A 25,055-nucleotide genomic window follows, 5' to 3' on the forward strand; every position below is an offset into this window, starting at 1 on the left:
ATATGGTCCCCTTAGCACCAACAGAAGTGATTCCTGAGCTGAGAGCCAGGAGTAATTCCTGAGCACCACCAGGTATGGCCCAAAAAAAATCCAAAAAAGAAAATAAAAGAAAATTTGGGTTGTTTTCTTATTGCTAAAAATTAAGGGTTCTCTAAGTAGTCCTTTGTTTTACTTATTAACTTACCTAAATAAAAATTATTGATATCAAAGGTTAATGCAGGGCTTCATGCATGTAAAGCTTGAGATCTACCACTGAACCACATTTCAAGCCCTGAGTCCTCATATATAAGATAAATAGTTCACAAATTCATTTTTAGTTTTTGTTTTTTGGGGCCACAACCAGCAGCACTCAGGGATTACTCCTGGCTCTGCACTCAGAATTTGCTTCCTGACAGGCTCGGGGGATCATATGGGATGCCAGGGATCAAACCCAGGTCTGTCCTGAATCAACCATGTGCAAGGCAAAGGCCTTACCACTGTGGTATCACTCCAGCCCCTAATTTATAAAGTCTTATTCTCAGTCTTTATCTTAACTTTTCACTTTCCTGGCATTTTCTGTCACAATGTAGAAAAATTTTAAAGTAGAGAAAGTTTTAAAGTTTCTACTGTTGTTTGGTGGGAAGAATACCAAGAATTCAAACCTGGAGTCTCATGTGTGAGTCAGTTATGGAGCTACATGGTAAAATTCCTTAGCCCCTAGGATTTTTTTAGATTTAATGAAAGATAGTCTCTTCTCCTTTTATCCTCAGCTTCTCTTAGTCCTAGAGGGAGGCTATTAACTATATTCAGGTGAAATAGTATAACACTGCATTTCACAGATATCTTTTCCAAAATATTATCATTTCCTTTTTAAAAGATTAAACAAACACAGCACTATATTTATAATCTTGATTCCTGAAATACATCCCCCATGGAGACAGATTCTGAGTAATAATGAAACTGAGTTTTGGTAACATTTTGATACTAGCCAGCTTTAAAAAGATGGTAAATTTGTATTTTCTCCCTCAGAAATAACTCTCTTATGGGCTAAAATAGATAGTACAGTGGGTAGAGTTTTTGCCTTGCATATGATCAACTCACATGTGATCCCCAGCATCCCGTATGGTCACTCAAGCCCATCAGGAATTATTCCTGAGCACAGATCCAGAAATAAACCCTAAGAAAAGCTGTGTGTGGCTCCCAATAAAAGAAAAACAATAACAAAAAATTCTCTTATGCAATGTGTATTAAAGAAAATTTATATTAATGCAACTGGAACATATTTTATATATTTACTTCATTTATTGTAAATATTGAATTTGAAAGATCACATAATCTTGAGAGTGATGTTTTAAACATATAAGGGCAGTTTTATCTGAAAAGTGGTCTAACGTCTGCATTTAATTCTAAATTTCTTTAAAATATAAACAAAATAATTCTAACCTGCCTCTCTGAATATGATAACATATACCCATGTCATGTTTTATCTAATATATTTATACTTGGTATGAACTATGCACTCTCCAGACTATGAGAGAAACATAGGCCCTCTTCTCTTTTCCTTGCACAATACAAATATTAGTCATCAGTAATACAAATATTACTACTATTATTACTATTGCTTCTCACTGCTCTCAAGCACATTAAAGTTTAGATCAGTGAAAGAAATCAACAAAAGTGATGGCATAGAGAAATCCTGACCAACCACAAAGATCAGAGAGAGGCCCCATGGCTGGTCGTGGTTGATTCTGATTTGGTTTTAAAATTTTTAATTTTGATGTCTGAAAATTTAAATTTCTAGAGATAAAAATGTTTTTCCCAAAATTTCAAAGTGAAAAAGGTTGAAGAGTTGAAATGTGCATAACACAGATGTCTGCATTTGAACTGTTATCATCTGATCTATGTATTTTCTTCTCTTTATACTTCATGAAAATCCCTCAATATCAAGACCTTCAGCCATTTCCTCCTTCTAAAACAATCACAATACTGGGGTGTCACCTTTTGGAACCTCTTCATTTCTCATAAACATTTGTTTTTTATAAAAGGGCAAAAGAGCAGACAGAAAAACAGGCCATTAAATGTCGCCAGCTCCTTTTGTAGTTCTATTTTCTATGATTTTCTTACTATTTGTCCTAACTCCTGGGATATTCATCCCATATTTTACTGGCTAATAATCAAGTTTTAGTGAGCTCTGATTTCAGTTGGGAGTATCAGAATGAATCCATGGAGGTAAATTTTCCTAATTTTATTCTCTGAAAAGTCTTACAATAACTAGCCAACCAGCAGTCCTTGCTCACATAACTCTTGAAATATAATTTTTATTAAAAGGAACCAAACTCCTTGGAAAATGCCCAACTACAAGTCTTAGAACAAAAAGAACAAGCCAGAACATTTTGCCTATCAAAGAATAGTAGGAACGTGTTATAAATAAACAAGTAGAAACATATATATCCAGACACACAGCTCAGAAGTCCATTAAAAGAGGTGCCTCTAGGCATCATTGGGACAATTTGATCAACAGAATAATTGCAGATTCATTAAAACATACCAAATGTCTTTAAAAACCTAAAAGTTCATGATTATCTTTTAACCTCTTTGACACCTTTGGAAAAAGTCAGATAACCAATTTCCTTTAAATTCATTTTATATAGGGAAAGAATCAGCATTTACATATTCTTTCCATGACAAGGCTCATGGTAACTTAGGCTTTGGTCCAGAACAGTTTCTCTTTACTGCAGAATTCCTGCTAATCATTGAAGAATGTTGGCTTCTTATGAGAATAAAAACTGGTTCATCCACCACAGAGATTTTTTTCCAAAATTCAAAATAGAGCAACCATATTGTACATCAATTTCACCCTAAGTATTTATCCCAAGAGGACAAATATGTGCATGTACACACACACACACACACACACACACACACACACACACACACACACACACACACACTTTTGATCACTGCAGTGTTATTTACTATATCTAGTATCTGAAAACAACTCAGAAACATAAAAGATGAGTGGATAAAGAAAATGTGGCATATATAAATAATGGAATACTACTTAACTTCAAAAAAATGATGTAACCTTGTCATTTGCTACAACAAGGATGGAAAAAGAGAATATGCCACATATAAGAAAAAAGTCAGAGGGAGGACAAATGCTGGATTGAAAATAACACCCAACTATTAACCCAAAACAAAGGTATTCCCCCACCTTCCTATTTCCTGTACATCTCTCTTTTATTATGTAAAAACCCATTTGGATTACTCTACCTCTCCTCCTCCTAAAATTGGGAATTGATTTAATAAAGTAAGAGGAACTCTGGCTTTTGGCTCAGACAACATACCATGATGGAGAAGCCATGAAAGACCACTGACTTCTTGATTTCCTGACTGGCCTGGTTTATTAGTCTTTCACTGCTACCCTGCTTCATCAGCCCCCTTTGCATGGGGTTTAGAAACACAGTGCCTGAGGCTGATCTCGCATCTCTTGGATTTTATTTTACACTGGATGACCTCATGTAGAACCAAAGAAAAGGAAGAGACAATCTCCAATGAAAACAAATCCTTAGACTCTTATAACAGAAATGATATTATGAAGTAGAGATATAGTATGGACTAAAAATGTTGATTGGATTAAGACAGGGAGGTTATTAGTATTTTGATGGTAGTTGTGGTATAGCACATTTTACCACTCCACTGTACAAACATTACATTAAAAACATCAATTTTACCTCGATGAAAGGTAAAAAAATAAATAAATAAAGATTAACATTCTCCTAAAGACTCAGTGGGATTTAGGGCCAGAGCTATAGCACAACAGTAGGGTGTTTGCCTTGCACATGGCTGATCCAGGACTGACTTGGGCTCAAACCCCACTGTTCCCGAGGCAGGAGCAATTGCTGAGTGCAGAGCCAGGAGGAGTAGTAATTCCTGAGCATCACCGGGTGTGGCCCAAAAACAAAACACACAAACAAAAAAAACAAAAAGAATCAATGGCATTCAGCATTATTGATGAATGTTGTAAGTATAAAATCCAGTCATGTCCTTCAAAGTTAAAATAAGGCAATGAACTAATGTTGATTCAGCTAAACACAAAGGGAAAAGGAAACAAAGTTTCACCTCTGGCTTTCTTATTTTCAAGCAGTTAAAGAACCTATAAGTCAGGGGTCTCAAACTCGTGGCCCGCACCGTTTGCGGCCCTCCGTACAACATTTTGTGGCCCGCCGCCGGCCTTCAAATATCACAGTATTCGCAATTATTCGCTTACCGAATAATCGCAATAAAAATCGCATTAGTAAGAAATAAATGCATTAAACATTTGCATACCCCGAGTAGTTCCGTTCAGGGTATGCAAATGTTTAATGCGATTTTTTGCAATTTTTTTTCTTACTAATGCGATTTCTTATTGCGAACATTCTGTAAGCGAAATCCCTTATGCGGCCCTGCCTCACCCCGACTTTGCCTCCTGCGGCCCCCAGGTATATTGAGTTTGAGACCCCTGCTATAAGTGATTAAGAACATCAGTGCTTATACTTTTTTTGAAAGGGAAATTGCCATCTGTCAAAGGTTCGAGGGACACTTATAAATTAGTTCATAATTGCATTGAACTAATTTATAGATCACTATTCTACTTATAAACCTTGCTTTTATATGTTTGTTTCAACAAAGCTATATAAAGGGCAATTCTGCCTTTTATTTTTATTTTTAGGGGTTTATGTTGTCCTCTAACCTACAATAGAGATGATTTAATGAATTCAAAGAAAATTCCCTACAGAAGGAATACATTTGGTTCTAATTCTACTGTTGAGCCCTAGCTAATTTATTTAAAATCAAATTAAATTAAATGCAAAGTCTGGAACAGTAATTTAACCACTGTTTTGGTCATGTTTCTTCTACTTAATTAGCATAAATGAACAATTAAGGAAACCCATTAAAAATGACAAAGACAGGTAAATGGCTTTCTAGATCTTACAATTACCTATACTTGACCTTAAGAAATCAGCACAACCTCACAGAAGGCATCCAAAAAAACACAGAAACAGGTGTGTAATAACAAATTAGCAGAAAGCCTTAGCAATGGGGAAGCATTCATTATAAGCAAATGATTCTAGCAACCACAGGCAAATTATATCACCGTGTGGTACCCTCCATCACAGGAATTTCCCAAGCAAAATCAGCTGTTACTGAAGAGAGTGATGGGTTCTCTCCAAGTGAAGAAAAATCTCTCTACCTACCTGAGCACAAGCTCAGTGAGATCATAAGCAGAAAATCTGAACTTTCCCACTCTTATCCTCTCCCTTCATTTCCCCTTCCTCTTCCCTCTTTCTTTCTTTCTTGGGTCACACCTAGCACTGCTCAGTGCTTACTCTGGCAGTGCTGGGGCGGGGCATATATAAGGAAAACACCTTATCTGCTCTACCATTCCACCAGCCCTGTGGGCTTTTGCAAGGTATCCTTCGAGGCTGCATCTTTCTATAATTAAGAGATGAAGACACAGTTCCAGTTTCAATAAACCCAGAGCATTGAACACAGAGATGGTATCCAAGATGGCAGAAAAATGGCAATGGTTGAGGCACAATGGTTGATGTCAATAGAGGTTCATCTCATGTTTGTTCACTTTCTGTTTGTATTTTTCTATATAAAAGGTCTTTTAATTCTTTTCTATTATTTTTAACCATGCCCAATGGTTCTCAGGGATTACTCCTGGCTCTGCACTCAGAAATTGCTCCTGGCTCAGGGGATAAAAGGTCTTTTAAAAGAAAACTTTAGACCCATCTCCATTACCTAATAGTTATTAGGAGCCTGGGCATTTTAGCCTTTTTGAATCTCCTTTAAATCATCTATAAACTTTAGATAAGAGCTCTCACACATCTCCCCTCCAATCATTCTGGTTTGCTGTGAAGTATTATGTAAGACAATGAACAAAAACTATGAAGTTATATCCTATATACAATTAATAATATTAAAAAGCAGTGATCACTAAGTATATTATATTTATAAATTATATATACATTATATGTAATTCATTTTAGAATATGTGGAGAGATCAATCATATATTATTTCAATAAAATAGGAGTTGCATAAGCTGTAATAAAAAGTTTTAAATATGAGGTGATATACTTCATATTTTTCTTTTTTTTTTGGTTTTTGGGTCATACCCCTAGCTCTGCACTCAGAAATCACTCCTGGCTGGCTCAGGGGACCATATGAGATGCCATGGATTGAAGCTGGGTCTGGCCTGGGTTGGCTGCGTGCAAGGCACTGTGCTATCTCTCCAGCCTCACTTCATATTTTTCTTTCTTGAACAAAAGCAATAGAATCAATAAGCTTGGAAAATAGGTGACAAAAATGTTACTATATTTGGTCACAAAATATGCCACATGATTTTTTCTGATTTATAACTTACATATCAAGATAAAATTATACCTTTAGGAAAGTTTGAGTTCCTTTTGCATATATCAAATTAATGGCTGAAGGAAGAGCTAAAAAGCACTCTCCAGAAATTGACTTAGAATTTCAAATGATGTTGCTAATTTACATGTTCAAAATTGAGAATTAACTATTACAAAAGCCACTGAAGCTTGTCCATCCAAAATGATGTTTGATTTTACATAAAATCACAAATTAGGTCAATAGAGAAAACCCAGAGTTGGTGTACATGCTTTGCATAAAAGAGTCTGGGTTCAAACCTTGGCACCACATGGTTCTCCCCCAGCCCAGCACTAAACAGAAAGTAGTTTCTTCCAAACTTAGCACCACTGATGTGATCCAAATTCACAAATTAAGAATAAGACACTAAACTTGTAACTGGAATTTATTATACTTAGAAATTAGAAAGCTAGACATCTAACTTTCCAGAATTAAAATATGCATATATTTAATTGAAGAAAGACTGGCAGCAATATGAGCTATTTTCTTATGTTATTGTTTAAAAAAATGTGTCTGTTATGGAATGAGGATGGAGCTCAGTGGCTTTGCATATATGAGGCTTTGTTCAGGTATAACTTACATTTAAAAAGTAGAAAAAATTGTTAGGCTAACAACCTTAGTCAGTGGCAACCATCACAAAATAAGATTCATCTAAGAGTCAAAGAGGAAAAGCCCACCAATGAGAAATTCTCCTTGAAAATTCCAATCTATTCCCCTCAAGTCCAGATGCATAGTGAAAAAGATAAAGAAGATGGTGGGGGCAATATGCTGTTGTTGGTTCAAAGATGAAAGCAGTAAACACACTGGATGTTTTATATATACATTCCACTTTGAAAGTTGCTTGTAAGAAAATCATGTGGATTAATTTCTTCTGCAAGAACTTGATCTTCAAAGAAGAGCTATGTGCCCCAACACCCCCAAGGCAGGGGCCCACCATCTTTTATGATCTAGTTGAGAGGAAGCTATTGTTTTCATCTCTCTACCCTGGCCCTTCTGCTCAGCAAGAAATGACTGCTCCTCTTAGTTATCCTAAAGCACTGTTTAAAGAATAGACTTTAGATTCAGAATGTTGGAAGAAGTTACTTGGACCCAAATCTTGGGAATCCATTTAAGCCTTGGTATTCATTCTACCTAGTGGTTTGACCTTGAAACTAAGATTTCTCTGCTACATGAGGGGATAAATTGGTGTCCATTAGGAACAACAGAAAAGCTTCCTGAGTCAGTGAGCCATGTGGTTAGTGAAATGGTATCATGGATTTCCTTCTTGGATGGCAAAGGCACTCTATAACTCTTATGATGTATTCAAGGAATAAAAATGAGATGCTATTTAGAGCCAGCATCATAGAGAAAAAGCCCTCTTATAGATAATAGATGTTCCACTGCATGGGAACTTGAAGTTATTCTCACTTGGAGTATGAAGGGGGTAGAGAGGGTTGGATTTAATATAAACTGAATAAAACTTGATTTTTGTGTGAAGTGATCAGTCCATTCTCTGTGGTGTGTAATGTGGAAAGAAGGGGCAGTTTTCATAAAGATTTGAGTTTTTCATTTAGCAACTCAGATGATCTTCAACCCGTCCTAAACTCCAGTAGTTGGCAAGATAAGCAGGCATTTTTCAGGAAGGTCATGTAGAAAAAAAAGGACATGGCATTTGAGGTGCCTGAGGAGGAGTGTATCAGACCATTTCCTGCAGAGCAAGGGCCAGCTGGAGGCACTGTTTAGAAATTCTGACATATAAATCTATCCTATTCCTACTGGTTCATCAGATACTGGCATACCAGAAATTAGAAATTTTAATATTATACTCCCTAGGTGTATGTTATGGTTTGGGAATAGCATATTATTTTCTTTTTTATTTTTCAGTCTCATAGTTTATAGTGATACTTAAGTCATTGTTCTATACCTCCAGGGCTGCTATACCAATCCCTCCACTAGCTTGTCAAGATTTCTCCAGTATTTGTGCACTCCCTCTGTTCTCCTTCCTGTCCTCTGCAGTTCCCAGTCCTCTTGGTCATGTCTCAGGGTATTTCTATTGGGGATTGTCTAATTCCTATTTGTTTCATTATAATCCAAATATAAGCAAGACCAGCAGGCATTTGCTGTTTATTTTGTGACTCACTTCATTTGCACAACACTCTCCAAGTTGCAGAAGACTGCAGAATTTCATTTTTTCTGATAGCTAAGTGGTACTCCATTGTGTATGCAAACCACAATTTCTTTAGCTACTCACCTGCTGGGCACTAGAACTGTTTCAAGATCTTGGCTATTATAACTAATGCTGTGATGCATGTACATATGTTCTTTTAGATTAATGCATTTGTGTTTAACTAACATATTCATTTTACCACCAGTACCCACTGGGGTTGCCACAAAAAAAAATGATATGACATCTAGTTAAATCTAAATGCCAAATAATCTTAGTATATAAAATGTTGCATTATATTAAACCATAATATTTTTAAAACCTGAAATTCATATTTAATTTGGTAGCCTATGTGTTCTTTAAATCCTATCAGTGCCATTGTTGTTGATGATGCATTGTTGTGACGACAAGAGTTGCACACACACTTGATGAGGGTACTTGCACATGTTCAGCTGCAGAACTTGCTGGGGCTATGGTACTTGTTGGACACTCCTGGGGGGGTTCACACATGTGCTCAACAGAAGTTGTCTCTCCTAGCATGGCATTTGCATATCTTTTTAGTTGTGGTACTTGCTGAGAATGGCAGTCTGATTTGTGATGCTAACATATACCTGCTGTCGGGCAGCCAGAAATTTCTTGCATTGCTGGGGTTACAGGAGACACCAGAATCAAATAGCAGAGCTGATGGTATTGCCCTTGGTGCATATAGGACACCAGGAATTTGCACTTATGACCACACATTTGCAAGACAGGTTCTCTAAGCCAATCACTATTTCTCTGGGTCCAACAACTTCTATTTGTTTTTAATTTGTTTTTAATAATCTTTATTTTTATTTGCTAGATATCATAATTCATAGTCCCAACTTCACAATAATAAATAAAATTAACATGAACATAAAGAGCATCCTGCTAAATCCAGAATAAAATCTCGTGGTTCTGAAATTTTCCCTCTAAAATAAGCAGTATAGGAAGGTCGTAGTGATAGCACAGCAGGTAGGGCATTTGCCTTGTATGCAGCCGACTCGAGTTTGATCCCCAGCATCCCATATGATACCCTGAGTTTGTCAGGAGCAATATCTGAGTGAAAAAACAGGAGTAACACCTGCAGCCTCTGAATGTGGCCCAAAAACTAAGAAGAGAAGCTGTATGTAAATAAGATAAATGAAAAACATGAGAATGAGTATAATATCACAGCAATCAGCTGTTCCCACAAGGGTAAAATGGAAAAGGTTGAATCAGGTCTCAAATATCATTAAACTATTGAAGTGTTAACCATTTTATCCATATCAAATTTCACCACCAAAGTCTGTCATTTTAATGTCTCCTGTGAGTCTCCTTATAAAAGAAAACTACCAGCAACTTGATGTGTTCCCCATTTCTATTTGTCCCTCAAAAGCAATTCCTGAAATGTGTCCTCCTAATTCATCAACAATGACATTCTACTTCAATGTTCTCTAATATTTCCTGCCTTTTTCTGATTCAGATCACAGGCCAATCTATCAGAAATGTAAGGTTATAAATAAACTAGTGGTCCCTCATACAGATTATTCAGAACCATGATAGTATGTGGTGATCCCTGATGCACTGCTTACCAAAAGATCATGTCATTTTAGCAGAAACATCCAAAATGGGTTTGTGGCATGAACACATGAAGTCAGGAAGGAAGAAACCAGCAGAGATCTAATTCTTAATAACTACAGTCAGTTTAGATAATAAGCACTCATTTTTAAGGAGAGGGGAGGATTTATGTCTCTATGTATTATAATTTGGGTCTAGTCAGTGCTCACAAATAATTGTACAAATAACACTATATCTATGACACAGAGGGCATTGAAGTCTGTCATATTTGTTCATTAGAGACCACTGGAATATCTCCAAAATCAGAGTGTAAGACTGATATCCTGTCCAAAATCTCAGAGTTTAGAACTTGATGAAATTACAGAAAAACAATTTCTCCCAAATCATTTTCTTTACTTTAAATGTTTTGGGTAATTATGTAAAATATGCCAACAAGCTATAACACCAAACTACAGGGCCAAATTTTTCTTTCTGCTCCCCCCCTTTTTGTATTTTTGGGTCATACCCAGTAGTTCTCAGGAGTTACTCCTGGCCCTGTCCTCAGAAATCACTCCTGATATGGGAGACCATATAGGATGTGGGGGTTCAAACCACTGTCCATCCTGGATGGACTCATGCAAGGCAAATGCCCTACTACTGTGCTAAATTCCTGGCCCCCCAGAGCCCTGGGAAGCGAACCCCAAAGAAACTACATTCGGGAGCTACCCAGCGAGCCAGTGAGTGAGTGAGTGAGAAATGGCTGCAGGTGGGGGTTTCCAGGCAGAGTGCTGACTGCTCTACCTGCAGAATCTCCACCGGGCTGTGCTTCTTCTGAGGAACTGAGCACCGGAAGGGAGCCCTGTCCTACCCTTCTCTGTCTTTCCTGAACTCTGGAAGCTCTCCTCAGAGCCCTGGGAAGCGAACCCCAAAGAAACTACATTCAGAAGCTACCCAGCGAGCCAGTGAGTGAGTGAGAAATGGCTGCAGGTGGGGGTTTCCAGGCAGAGTGCTGACTGCTCTACCTGCAGAATCTCCACCGGGCTGTGCTTCTTCTGAGGAACTGAGCACCGGAAGGGAGCCCTGTCCTACCCTTCTCTGTCTTTCCTGAACTCTGGAAGCTCTCCTCAGAGCCCTGGGAAGTGAACCCCAAAGAAACTACATTCGGGAGCTACCCAGCGAGCCAGTGAGTGAGTGAGAAAAGGCTGCAGCTGGGGGTTTCCAGGCAGAGTGCTGACTGCTCTACCTGCAGAATCTCCACCGGGCTGTGCTTCTTCTGAGGAACTGAGCACCGGAAGGGAGCCCTGTCCTACCCTTCTCTGTCTTTCCTGAACTCTGGAAGCTCTCCTCAGAGCCCTGGGAAGATAACTCCAAAGAAACTACATTCAGGAAGAGATAACAATGCTATCTGGGCAAAAGCCGGCTCCCTGTGTGTGACACCAGGCGGGGAAAATCCGCGAAAGTACACCGGCCCAGTGGGGCTCAACTGTGAAAGACTGTGAGTGTGACCTGTCTATGTCTGTCTACTGTCCTCTTGCGTGAAACTCTTGCGAGTGGGGCAAAAAGAGGCTCAGAGGAGCACGGCCGCTCCGCTTCGCTACGCGGCCGTGCACTCTTTCTAAGGAAAGAACTCCATTGCAACAAGAAGGAAAAATCACACTAAGAACGGCGCTATATCACAGAAGCAAACATTTCTCTCTGGACTGTCTTCTCTGTTGCATGCTCGGGCCTAAGATTTGACCCAGTGTGAGGCTTCATCCACGGAGGACTCCCCTCCCTTAGAGGCAAGTCAGCCCATCCAGAAAGGGAGGAGCCAGAGGAGTGTGCTGCCTACATCATATAGACAATGAATACCACCACAACACGTAGAAAAACCCACAATACAAGTGTGACAATGGGGAAACAACGCAGGCCAGCATCAGACATAGAGAATGAAGATGACAATTCTGAGGACCAGATAATGACTGAACAACTAATCAACCTCTCAGATAAGGACTTTAGACTAGCAATATGGAAGGTGCTCAACAGACTCCAAGAAACCATGGATCGAGTTGAACAGAACACTAATAAGAACCAAGAAAATATGAAGGCAGAAATCACAAAACTCCAAACTGAAATAACATGTCAACTAACAGGACTGAAAAAGTCAGTAAACGAAGTGAATGACAAAATGGATAAGCTCTGGGACAGGGTATCAGAAGCTGAGAATAGACTTGGTGCTGTGGAAGATGAGATACATAACAATTCCATACAGCAGGAGAGATTGGACAAAAAACTTAAAGCAAATGAGCAGACAATGGAAAAATTAGTCAAAGAATGGGAACAGACGAAAATAGAAGTCTATGATAAGATCAACAGAAACAACTTAAGAATCATTGGAGTCCCAGAGACCCAGGAAGAAAATTTCCAGGAAGAATCAATGGTCAAGAACATCATTAAAGAGAAACTTCCAGAGCTAAAGAATATATGTGATCAAATCCTGCATGCCCGAAGAGTACCAACCAAAAGAGACCCCAGAAAAACCACCCCAAGACACATCCTAGTCACAATGACAAATCCCACAGATAGAGACAGAATTCTGAAAACAGCAAGATCAAAAGGGGAAATCATGTTCAAGCAAGCTTCCCTGAGATTTACAGCAGACCTGTCACCAGAAACACTCAATGCCAGAAAGCAGTGGTGGGATATTGTGACAAGACTGAATGAAATGAATGCTTCACCCAGAATACTATACCCAGCAAAACTCACTTTCCGGATTGATGGAAGAATACATGGTTTCACAGACAAAAAACAGCTCAGAAACTTCACAGACACAAAACCAGTCTTAAGAGAAAAACTGAAAGACCTAATCTAAGACAAGACTACCCAAAAGACACACCAAATTTTGAAATAAAGATGGCGTTAAATCCCAGGACAATTCTTTCTCTCAACGTCAATGGACTAAATGCACCAGTTAAGAGACACAGAGTGGCTAAATGGATCAAAAAACTCAATCCAACCTTCTGCTGCCTACAAGAAACGCACCTGAATAGTCAGAACAAACATAGACTCAAAATAAAAGGCTGGAGAAAAATTATCCAAGCAAACAACACCCATAAAAAAGCTGGAGTGGCCATACTAATATCAGATAATGCAAACTTTATACTCAGGAAGGTTGTAAGGGACAAAGATGGACATTTTATATTAATCAAGGGGTACGTAGAGCAGGAAGAATTCACTCTCCTAAACATATATGCACCGAATGAGGGGCCAGCAAAATATTTAATACAACTGTTGACAAATCTGAAAAGTAATATCAACAACAACACAATAATTGTGGGGGACATTAACACGGCTTTGTCAACACTGGACAGGTCAACCAGACTGAAACCCAACAAGAATATACTAGACCTGAGGAGAGAAATGGAAGAAAGAGGCCTAGTGGATATATATAGGACACTCCATCCCCAGAAACCTGGATACACATTCTTCTCCAATGTACATGGGACATTCTCCAGGATAGACTACATGCTGGCACATAAAACATACCTCCATAAGATCAAGAGGATAGAAATTTTGCAGACTACCTTCGCTGACCACAAGGCTCTGAAATTATTTGTGAATTCCAAAGGGACTCAGAAGAAACACTTCAACACCTGGAAGTTAAACAGCCTCATGCTCAATAACGAGTGGGTCCGAGATGAAATCAAGGAGGAAATAAAAAGGTTCCTGGAAACAAATGACAATAAAGACACAAACTCTCAGAACTTATGGGACACAGCAAAAGCAGTACTGAGAGGAAAATTTATAGCTTTGCAAGCACACATCAGGAAGGAAGAAGGAGCTTACCTGAGTAGCTTAATGACACAGCTAATAGAACTAGAAAATGCTCAACAAAAGGACCCAAGAATAGGAAGACAGAAGGAAATAACAAAGCTGAGAGCAGAAATCAACGAAGTGGAAACTCAAAAAACAATCCGAAAGATCAACGAAAGCAAAAGTTGGTTCTTTGAAAAAATAAACAAGATTGATAGACCACTGGCAAACCTAACAAAGAAAGAGAGAGAGAGAAACTTGATAACTCGTATCAGGAATGAAAAAGGAGAGATCACTACTGATATGACAGAGATTCAAAGGGTAATCAGAAACTACTTTGAAAAACTCTACGCCACTAAAAATGAGAACCTGGAAGAAATGGATAAATTCTTGGACTCTTATAATCTTCCACGGTTGAAGGAAGAGGATGTAGCATATCTAAACACCCCCATCACCATTGATGAAATTAAAACAGTAATCAAATGTCTGCCGAAAAACAAAAGCCCAGGTCCAGATGGATTCACTAATGAATTCTATCAAACTTTCCAAGAGGAACTACTGCCAATCTTGGCAAGACTCTTTCATGAAATTGAACAAACAGAAACACTTCCAAATAGCTTTTATGAAGCCAACATCACCTTGATACCTAAACCAGACAGAGACGCTACCAAAAAAGAAAATTACAGACCAATATCACTGATGAATGCAGATGCAAAGATCCTCAACAAAATCCTGGCAAATAGGATTCAATGCCTCGTTAAGAAGATCATCCACTACGATCAAGTAGGTTTCATCCCAGGAATGCAAGGCTGGTTTAACATCCGTAAATCTATCAACATAATACACAACATCAATAACAAGAAAAATAAAAACGACATGATCATATCAATAGATGCAGAGAAAGCATTTGATAAGGTCCAACACCCATTCTTGATCAAAACTCTCAGCAAGATGGGAATGGAGGGAACCTTTCTCAATATAGTGAAGGCCATCTACCACAAGCCAGTGGCAAATATTATCCTCAATGGAGAAAAACTGAAAGCCTTCCCTCTAAATTCTGGCACAAGACAAGGCTGTCCTCTCTCACCACTCCTATTCAACATAGCACTGGAAGTACTTGCTATAGCGATTAGGCAAGAAAAGGATATCAAGGGAATCCAGATAGGAAAGGAAGAAGTCAAGCTCTCACTGTTTGCAGATGACATGATACTCTACTTAGAAAACCCTAAAGACTCTATCAAAAAGCTTCTAGAAACAATAGACTCATATAGCAAGGTGGCAGGCTACAAAATTAACACACAAAAATCAATGGCCTTTCTATATACCAATAGTTATAAGGATGAAATGGACATTAAGAAAACAACCCCATTCACAATAGTGCCACACAAACTCAAATATCTTGGAATCAACTTGACTAAATATGTGAAGGACCTATACAAAGAAAACTATAAAACTCTGCTCCAAGAAATAAGAGAGGACACACGGAAATGGAAACGCATACCCTGCTCATGGATTGGCAGGATTAACATCATCAAAATGTCAATACTCCCCAAGGCATTATACAGATTTAATGCCATCCCTCTAAAGATACCCATGACATTCTTCAAAGAAGTGGATCAGACACTTTTGAAATTCATTTGGAACAATAAACACCCTCGAATAGCTAAAGCAATCATTGGGAAAAAGAATATGGGAGGAATTACTTTTCCCAACTTTAAACTGTACTACAAAGCAACAGTTATCAAAACAGCATGGTATTGGAATAAGGATAGGTCCTCAGATCAGTGGAATAGGCTTGAATACTCAGAAAATGTTCCCCAGAGATACAACCATCTAATTTTTGATAAAGGAGCAGGAAATCCTAAATGGAGCAGGGAAAGCCTCTTCAACAAGTGGTGTTGGCACAATTGGATAGCCACTTGCAAAAAATTAAACTTAGACCCCCAGCTAACATCATGTACAAAGGTAAAATCCAAATGGATTAAAGACCTCGATATCAGCCCCAAAACCATAAGATATATAGAACAGCACATAGGCAAAACACTCCAGGACATTACAGGCATCTTCAAGGAGGAAACTGCACTCTCCAAGCAAGTGAAAGCAGAGATTAACAGATGGGAATATATTAAGCTGAGAAGCTTCTGCACCTCAAAGGAAATAGTGCCCAGGATACAAGAGCCACCCACTGAATGGGAGAAACTATTCACCCAATACCCATCAGATAAGGGGCTTATCTCCAAAATATACAAGGCACTGACAGAACTCTACAAGAAAAAAACATCTAACCCCATCAAAAAATGGGGAGAAGAAATGAACAGACACTTTGACAAAGAAGAAATACACATGGCCAAAAGACACATGAAAAAATGTTCCACATCACTAATCATCAGGGAGATGCAAATCAAAACAACGATGAGATACCACCTCACACCCCAGAGAATGGCACACATCACAAAGAATGAGAATAAACAGTGTTGGCGGGGATGTGGAGAGAAAGGAACTCTTATCCACTGCTGGTGGGAATGCTGTCTAGTTCAACCTTTATGGAAAGCGATATGGGGATTCCTCCAAAAACTGGAAATCGAGCTCCCATACGATCCAGCTATACCACTCCTAGGAATATACCCTAGGAACACAAAAATACAATACAAAAACCCCTTCCTTACACCTATATTCATTGCAGCTCTATTTACCATAGCAAGACTCTGGAAACAACCAAGATGCCCTTCAACAGACGAATGGCTAAAGAAACTGTGGTACATATACACAATGGAATATTATGCAGCTGTCAGGAGAGATGAAGTCATGAAATTTTCCTATACATGGATGTACATGGAATCTATTATGCTGAGTGAAATAAGTCAGAGAGAGAGAGAAAAACGCAGAATGGTCTCACTCATCTATGGGTTTTAAGAAAAATGAAAGACACCCTTGTAATAATAATTTTCAGACACAAAAGAGAAAAGAGTTGGAAGTTCCAGCTCACCTCAGGAAGCTCACCACAAAGAGTGATGAGTTTAGTTAGAGAAATAACTACATTTTGAACTGTCCTAATATTGAGAATGTACGAGGGAAATGTAGAGCCTGTTTAGGGTACAGGCAGGGGTTGGGTGGGGAGGAGGGAGATTTGGGACTTGGGTGATGGGAATGTTGCACTGGTGATGGGTGGTGTTCCTTTTATGACTGAAACCCAAACACAATTATGTATGTAATCAAGGTGTTTAAATAAAAAAAAATATGCAAAAAAAAATAATAAATTCCTGGCCCCATTTCTCTGCCTATTTTTTAAATTAACTTTTATTAGAACCCAACTATGCCCATAATAGCGGTCATGCCACATTCACTCTACAAACCAAAGAGCTCATGAAATCCTAAATATTTACTATTTGGCTCTTTACAAAACAAGTTTGGCCAGCTTCACCATCAGTCACTAAAACTACCCCTTCCTACTGACTTAGAGGTTAGAATATTATGCTATTTTTGAGGTTTAGCTTCACACCTTTGTCTGTAATTATCACTTTTGCCACTAGCCAAGTTCCAGTTCCAGTTCATTACCAAAAGAACCTTCTTTCTCTCTTCTCTTTCCTTTTCCTCTGATAACCACCAGGGGTGTCACTGAATTGGGAGTTTGTTCTGTTTCTTGTCAGCATGTTTGATGAGTAATTTACATTCCACATATAGAATGAAGTAATAGCTGTTTATTCAATTTCCTTATATATTTCACTGAGAACAAAGACCTCAAGGTCCATTCATTTGATCCCAAAGGACACGATTATATCTTCTTAAAGGATAGAGAAGTATTCCAGAAGTATCCACACCATAGAATCTTTATCCAGTCATCTGTCAGTGGGCACTTATGTTGATTCCAGATTTTGGCTAATGTGAATAATGCTGCTGTGAACATAGAAGTGAATAAGGCCTTTCAAACTAGACTAACACTATTTTTTGTTATTTATTTATGTATTTTTGTGATAAATGTGAATTACAAGTCTTTCACAGTTATATTTAAGGTACATAGTGACAGTGAGTTACGGCCATTCCCAACGCCAGTGTTGTCCTCCATCCACCCCTGTTCCCAGAATGCATCCCATACCTCCACCTTAGCCCTCTGCACCCTGGACTGCTAATGTAATAGGTCCCTTTTGTATATAGCTTGTTGTAGATTGGGAGACTAACAATATTTTTTAAAAGAAGAAATTAAGTGATGACATTCAAAGCTGGCCACACCAAAACTGACTTTTTAACCTAGGAATTAGTAACCAACCACTGGGTTTGTGCCATGCCAGGAGGCCGGGGAACATTCTTGCCAACGGTAGTCCCAGTCAAACACCACTTTTTAGCCCCAGATATTTTTAAGACTCCAAAGTATAAACAGACATGGAGAGATAAGAAGTCACATTTGTTGTTGCTCCAAGTCCAACATTTGGGTAACTGAAATCACACAGTGCAGGCAAGCAGACTGGATGGTTGAACTCCCATTATGTGCAGTGTGATGAGGAAAATGCTGTAGGGTCATATGGTAATGGCCTCCATCGGATACCACTGCATATCAAGAGGGAACTCTCACTGCTGCAGACATTCTGAATTTAAATCAACATAGTTCTTCTGCGACTTCCCTGCTTTAGGCAGAAAGAGTGTGTGATCAGAAAGAACAACTGCCTTCAAACCTGAAACTACTGAGAGTCTTACAAGATCCCCAACATAGGTGCCTTGGAGAACAGATTAGATATCCAGAATGGCATATTATGATTCTGAGAAGCTCCTGCTGAGAATGCCTCCCTCTGCAGTAATCAAGCATGAAGGGCCCCTTGTAATCTCCGTTCTGCTTCCAGGGAAAGTCCTTGTAAGCAGAAGTGGCATACTCACAGTTAATGAAATTATGAGTCATGTAAAATTAAAGAGGAGGAAAATGAAGGAGGAGGAGGAAGAAGAAAAACAATAACAACGTAGTAGCTGTTGCTAAATTTGACTTTGCAATATTGACAAAGCTGATGGCTTACCAAATAAAAAATAAGGACTGATATCCATTGTTCAAGCCCTGCTAGAGATGACAGTAGGTCTCCCACTGTGACAGAACAGAGCTCTGTCTTTGTCTATCATTTGAGACTCACTCCTCTGCGCTCCTGTCCTTCACTCATCTTATTTGTCTAAAGGTGAGCTTCCTGCTTGAAGTCCTTCAGGTAAGAAGATCAAATGTGGACCCATTGTTCTGGACAGAAGGATAAGAAGTCATCTCTGCAAACAGAGCTCTGTATCTTCATGCTTTTTTCTTTTTTAAAAAGTATATTAGTATACCTGATAAATATCTACTAGGTATTTAAGATTGTGCTTAGATTTGAAGTTCAAGGGTAAATACAATAGGCAAAGCTCTAGCTTCATCAGGGCACTTAGAGATGCCAGAGGCAGATTCTACAGCATCTAAGACTGTGTTACAAGTGTAAATTAAGAGTCGATGTTCAGAAACTGTGTTCAATGCTGTGTAGGTGGTGAGTGAGAACCTATGAGGACACAAGCTCTCCTAATTTATGGCACAGGTCTGCTCTGCAGAAGTGGCCTTTAAAATAAACTTGAAGGGGAAGAGCCCTGAGGAAGAGAAGAATGTAGTAGATAATTTCTACTATATATGTAGGATGTAGGGATGTAATGGAGGAGGTGAAAATGAAGACAGGATATGAAAAAATGCTCAGAAGAATTTATAATTAGGTAAATGCAATTAAAAAACAGTGAGATATCCTGTCACACCTATGAGAATAGTACATATCAAAAGTCTGGAAACAACCATTATGAGCAGGGCTGTGGTAAGAAAGAAAACCTCATTGGTAATTTGGCCACTATGAAAAGAAAGATGGATATCTCTCAAAAAACAGAAATATAAATACCATGTGACCCTTATACAAGTTCTTGACATCTACTCCCAAACCAAAAGCATTGCCACACTTAGTACAATAGCTAAGATATGCAAACAATCAAAATGCCCAAGTACAGATGAATGGATCAAGAAGTACATATATATGTATACATACACATATGTATATACTTGGTATATTATGCCAAGAAGCTGTGGTGTATATAATACAATGAAGAACTCTGCAACTCTAATAAAGAGCAAAGTCATGCTCTTTGTAGTAACATGGATGAAACTAAGGTTATCATGCTGAATGAAATCAGACTGAAGGGACAGATACAAAATCAGACTGAAGGGACAGATACATAATTATTTCACTGTTGAGACTTAATGATACACAGTGAGGTAGCAACAAATGGAAGCACTATGGAAGAATTGATCCACACAATTGAGTTGGGGAAGGGGTAAAAAGGAAGAATGTAGGGTAGCTGGAGAGGGAGGACGGGTGGAGAGAGGTGCTAGGTGTAGTACTGAAACTATGTGAATGACATACAGTATTGGAAAACTCAATCAATAAAAAAAATTTTAAGTGAGACCAGAAAAATGTCTCCTAGGTCAGAGCCACATTTTCCCCCTAAACTCCACAGGAAATCTCTGTGAAGAATGGGATAAGGAATTAGAGCTACATTTAAAAAAAATTAAATTTGTTTACAAGTTTTTACAGTTTCAGTAACAAAGTGACAGTGAATTAGGGCTGTTCCCACCATCAGTGTTGACCTCCCTCCACCATATTTGCCAGCATGCATACCATACCTCCATCCTTTGTCCCCTAGACTGCTAGTATAACAGGTTCATTTTGTGTATAGCTTGTTATAGTTTGGATCTCTTGATTCTGCTGTCATTGACACTGGTTTCAGTATTTAGGGCTAACCATTTTTTATTTCCAATCTGTATAGAGCTACATTTTTAAAAACTGCTTTGTGTGTGAGGACTAGTCAGTCATAAGGGGCAAGAGTAAAACCAGAAGATGTGGCTTGAAGGAGCTGCAGAGACACAGAGAAGAGTCTCATTATTCCAGACCTTTGTGGAAGGAAGGCTCAACAGGAAACACAAATAAGGAAGGAGACACCAAGCAAGGATACCTCCCACCACCAGGTTCCTGGATAAGAAAGGCCATTTATCAAGATAAGACATATGGGGAAAAACAAGATAAAATGAAAATATTTTGTGAGTCAACTGCAAAGTTGTAAAAAGGACAATCATTATTACTAGCGTTAGTGTGAGATTCCTCTGTAAAACCATAAAAATTTTAGAGGAATTATGAAAGAATCTCTGTGGTAGTTGTGATAACAAAGGTGAAGCATGACAAATACCGGCATGATTAGTGGCAGACGGGAATTTCAATATCAGCAGCTATGTTAAGTATTTCATCATTGATGTCTAAAATGGCTAGTCTGGTGAATCTGAATAGGCAGGAGGCAGCTAGCTGCCTTAAGCAGTTAAATTAAGTTCCTTGGCATTTAGACACCTCCATAGCTCAGACGTCTTCTTGCTAAGAGCAGGGAGCATCAACATTCAAGGTTTGTAAATGAGATTATTAATCACACAACCAGTTAGAGAATTTATAAATAGGCAATGGATGATATAGCATATATATTACAAACGAAGTTGTGGAAAATAAAAGGATTTGTTGGAGAAGTGAGTTTTGAAGGAGAAAAAATTAGGGAAGAGCAATAAGCTTGGAGGTTGTAGAGATAGCACAAGGTTTAAGGCGTTCGATTTGCATGTGGCTGAGGATGCTTTGAACCCCAGCACAACATAGGATCCTCAAATCACAGCCAGAAATGATCCTCTGATAGAAGCAATGAGCAAGATCTCCATGTGTCCAATTCTTTGCTATCTGTTTGATTTCAGGCAAGTTAGTCTGTCTTCCCTTATCCCTTAGAGGTGAGAGCATATACAGTTTTCCTGTCTGGAGAAACCCACCTAGAGAGCCATCACCAGACACAGTACATTCAGGATGCATGGCCACAGACACCACTAACAAGAAACTAGACTTTCTCTACGTGGAGAACTAAACACTCATTTCCAACAGAGCTCCTGAAGCCACTACACACCAGGTACTATGAAGGGTAGGGAGGCTGTGACTGGAGAATAAGGCAGACAGGCTTCTATAAAGATGAAGACTCCTCCAGAAAGTGCCAATCCTGTTCTTAGTGTCCATACAGCATACATGTCAGAAGTGTGACTGTTTCAGCCATGTATCAGGGCTTGAAGATGCTAGAGGTGAGAGACCTTCAAGAAGATATTTCTGGAGGGGTGACGCTATCACACCACTAAGAAGAGAGAGAAATCGGGGCCGGAGCATCCCACATGACCCCCTGAGCAAAACTAGGAGTAGCCCCTGAGCATTGCTGGGTGTGATTAAAAAAAAAAAAAGAGTGCTCGCTTCGGCCGCACATATACTAAAATTGGAACGATACAGAGAAGATTAGCATGGCCCCTGCGCAAGAATGACACACAAATTCGTGACGCGTTCCATATTTAAAAAAAAAAAAAAGAAGAGAGAGAAATTAAAAAAAGGTACCAATAAAAGAGAACAAGGCACCTCAGGCCCTAGCTAACCATATCACCAGCACCATTCATTCACTCACTGTTCACACACAAAAGAGTATGTGGTACCAGGAAAAGTGTCCATAAAATTCTTAGGAGAAAAACAGTAGCAGGCCAAAACCAGCATCTGCTGCAAATTCATATCACTGAAAAGTCATGAAGCCAAAGAGAAATATAACTCACCACATAGCACACTAAATTAAGTTTCTTTACACAGTATTTGGAGAATGAAAACACACAAACACACATTTAGAAGAATTAGAAGAAGAAATATCAATAACAACAACAAAAATAACCAAGAGCCAGAAAAGAAAGCCATGAAATAAGAGTTGACTGAATTCAATAAAGAAAATGAAGAAAAAGACATTAAGTATGGCAGCCTCCAAATTGTAGAACATGTGAAAATGTGCCAGGAAAAAAAAGAGATTTAAGTTGAGTTGAAACTTAACATAAGGCAGAGAAGAAAAGTATAAAAAACACAATAGCAGGGGAAGGTGGGGAGTTTGGAGGAGTGGTGAGAAGAGAAGCACCCATAGCACTGGGGTAGTCACAGAAGAAGATTGACAAGAGCCTCAAACTCACAGTTTTGAGTATTTTTCTACTTTCTATAGGGCACAATCACTACTGGTTCTGAATGGGAATAGCTCTTGAATGTCAGGAAGAAAAATGAGGATCCAGGACCTTTAATCAGGAGAATGATGTGATCGCATTAAATTGATAGGAAGGTAATTCTAGGAGTGAAATGGAAAACTTTCTGGAACGAGGCAAGATTGAAAGTGAGGCTAATTAGGAGGTCATAATAAATCATTCTGAGATAAAGACATCCAGGTTTCCCAATGATCGCGAATGTAGAAGACACCAAGGTTTCTATTTTGGGAAACTGGAAAGTAATTCTGTCATAGATGGAAAACAGTTCTGCTCCATTGAGGGTAACGTGATGAGATATAGATTAGAGCCCAAGAGAATGTGAGGTGTTCATAGGTGATTAGCATTTGGTAATAGGAGTAGCTACTGAGCACAAAAAGATGGACCACAAATAATTCTATTCTCATGCCTTAGAGGACCAGGTAGGGATAAAGCTCAGTAATAGGAAGCATGTTTCACATGTGTGAAGCTATGGGTTGGACCCCAGTAACGGAAGAAGGAAGGAAGGAAGGAAGGAAGGAAGGAAGGAAGGAAGGAAGGAAGGAAGGAAGGAAGGAAGGAAGGAAGGAAGGAAGGAAGGAAGGAAGGAAGGAAGGAAGGAAGGAAGGAAGGAAGGAAGGAAGGAAGGAAGGAAAGGTAATATAGGAGGGCTTTCAGAAGCAACAAGAAGAAACATTAAGGATATGATAGTAGATACACCAAATAGACTGATGGAGTCCAATGAAAGTAAGGACTAAGAGATGGGGTCCTGGTTATTTGGGGGGGCACACCCGGTGGTGCTCAGGGTTTACTCCTTGCTATCTGCTCAGAAATAGCTCCTGGCAGGCATGGGGGACCATATGGGACGCCGGGATTTGAACCAACCACCTTAGGTCCTGGATCAGCTGCTTGCAAGGCAAACACCGCTGTACTATCTCTCCAGTGGTCCTGGTTACTTTACTAACAAGCAATTTTATGTTGAAGAGTGAACAGCCTTCATTAGGGGATTCAGTGAAGGGGAAAAAAGGGGGACAGAATAGTGGCATTAAAAGGAAGCTAGAGGGGCAGAGCAATATCACAGTGGTAGGGCTTTTGCCTTGCATGTGGCTGACCTTGGATGGACCCAGGTTCATTTCCTGGCATCCCACATGATCCCCTGAGCCTGCCAGGAGTAATTTCTGAGCACAGAGCTATGAGTAACCCCTGAGCACCGCTGGGTGTGGCCCCAAAAGCAAAATAAATAATGTTTTAAAAAATTAAATAAATAAACAAAGGAAGCTGGAGCACAGGAAAGAGTGGGAGTGGAAAACTGGGTGAGATCCAGTGGCAAGGTTGGAACTGGAGAAACACAGAAGAAGGTTGAACAGACACGATGAGGCCACAGGAGTCAGCATCTGGGTGAGGCTGCAAGGCCTCCATTCAAGGTCTGTCCCCACATTACAGGAGTGGAAAAGACAGAGGTACATGGAGAACATTCTCTCATGGAGAACAGGGACATATTTTTCCTTCATCAAATTTCCATAGGGTGAATTATATAAAGATACAGCCTAGAGATAAGTCTTTGGGACCCAATTCTGCCATTAGCACATCTAGACCTCCGGATGTCTTACAACTCAGCAGAGGTCATTTTACTCATCAGCAACCTGACTGCAGCCATCTCGTCCCACTGCACTTCCACCTATTTCACAGGGCTGCCGCAGGGACAAAGAACAATGAGTATGGAAACATGTGAGAGACGGCAAAGCCCTGTCTGTACGTCAGGAAATCTGATTATCCATGACACTGCCTTTTCCTGATGGTGGGATTGGTTCATTTTGTGAGTGTCCCATGCCAGGCCTGAGTGAGGACTGTGTTGGCAGGTGTCCACCATGCCAACCTGGATAAAGGCCAGATTCATCTCTGAAAGGCAGGTGGTACACTGTGGTCTGTGTCCCATATCACAGTATGCTTGAACCCAGAGTAATTCCCCAGCCAGTTTTGATTCTAAGTATAGTCATTCCTAGCAGAGTTCAACCATATATATTCTATAACAATATTTTTAAATTAGTAGAAGTGCAATTACAAAAAGG

General features: G+C 39.2%; 1 protein-coding gene and 1 non-coding gene across 5 annotated transcripts in view; one reads left to right on the forward strand and one right to left on the reverse strand.

Annotated features, from left to right (window-relative positions):
* OSBPL6 (oxysterol binding protein like 6) overlaps positions 1-25,055 on the reverse strand; it is a 239,591-nt gene that overhangs the window by 150,544 nt on the left and 63,992 nt on the right. The window lies entirely within an intron of this gene.
* LOC126010598 (U6 spliceosomal RNA) lies at positions 22,191-22,297 on the forward strand. Its single transcript, XR_007496619.1, has one exon. It is a non-coding gene; the product is annotated as a U6 spliceosomal RNA (small nuclear RNA).

Source organism: Suncus etruscus, chromosome 5, assembly GCF_024139225.1.
Source record: "Suncus etruscus isolate mSunEtr1 chromosome 5, mSunEtr1.pri.cur, whole genome shotgun sequence".
NCBI lineage: Eukaryota > Metazoa > Chordata > Mammalia > Eulipotyphla > Soricidae > Suncus > Suncus etruscus.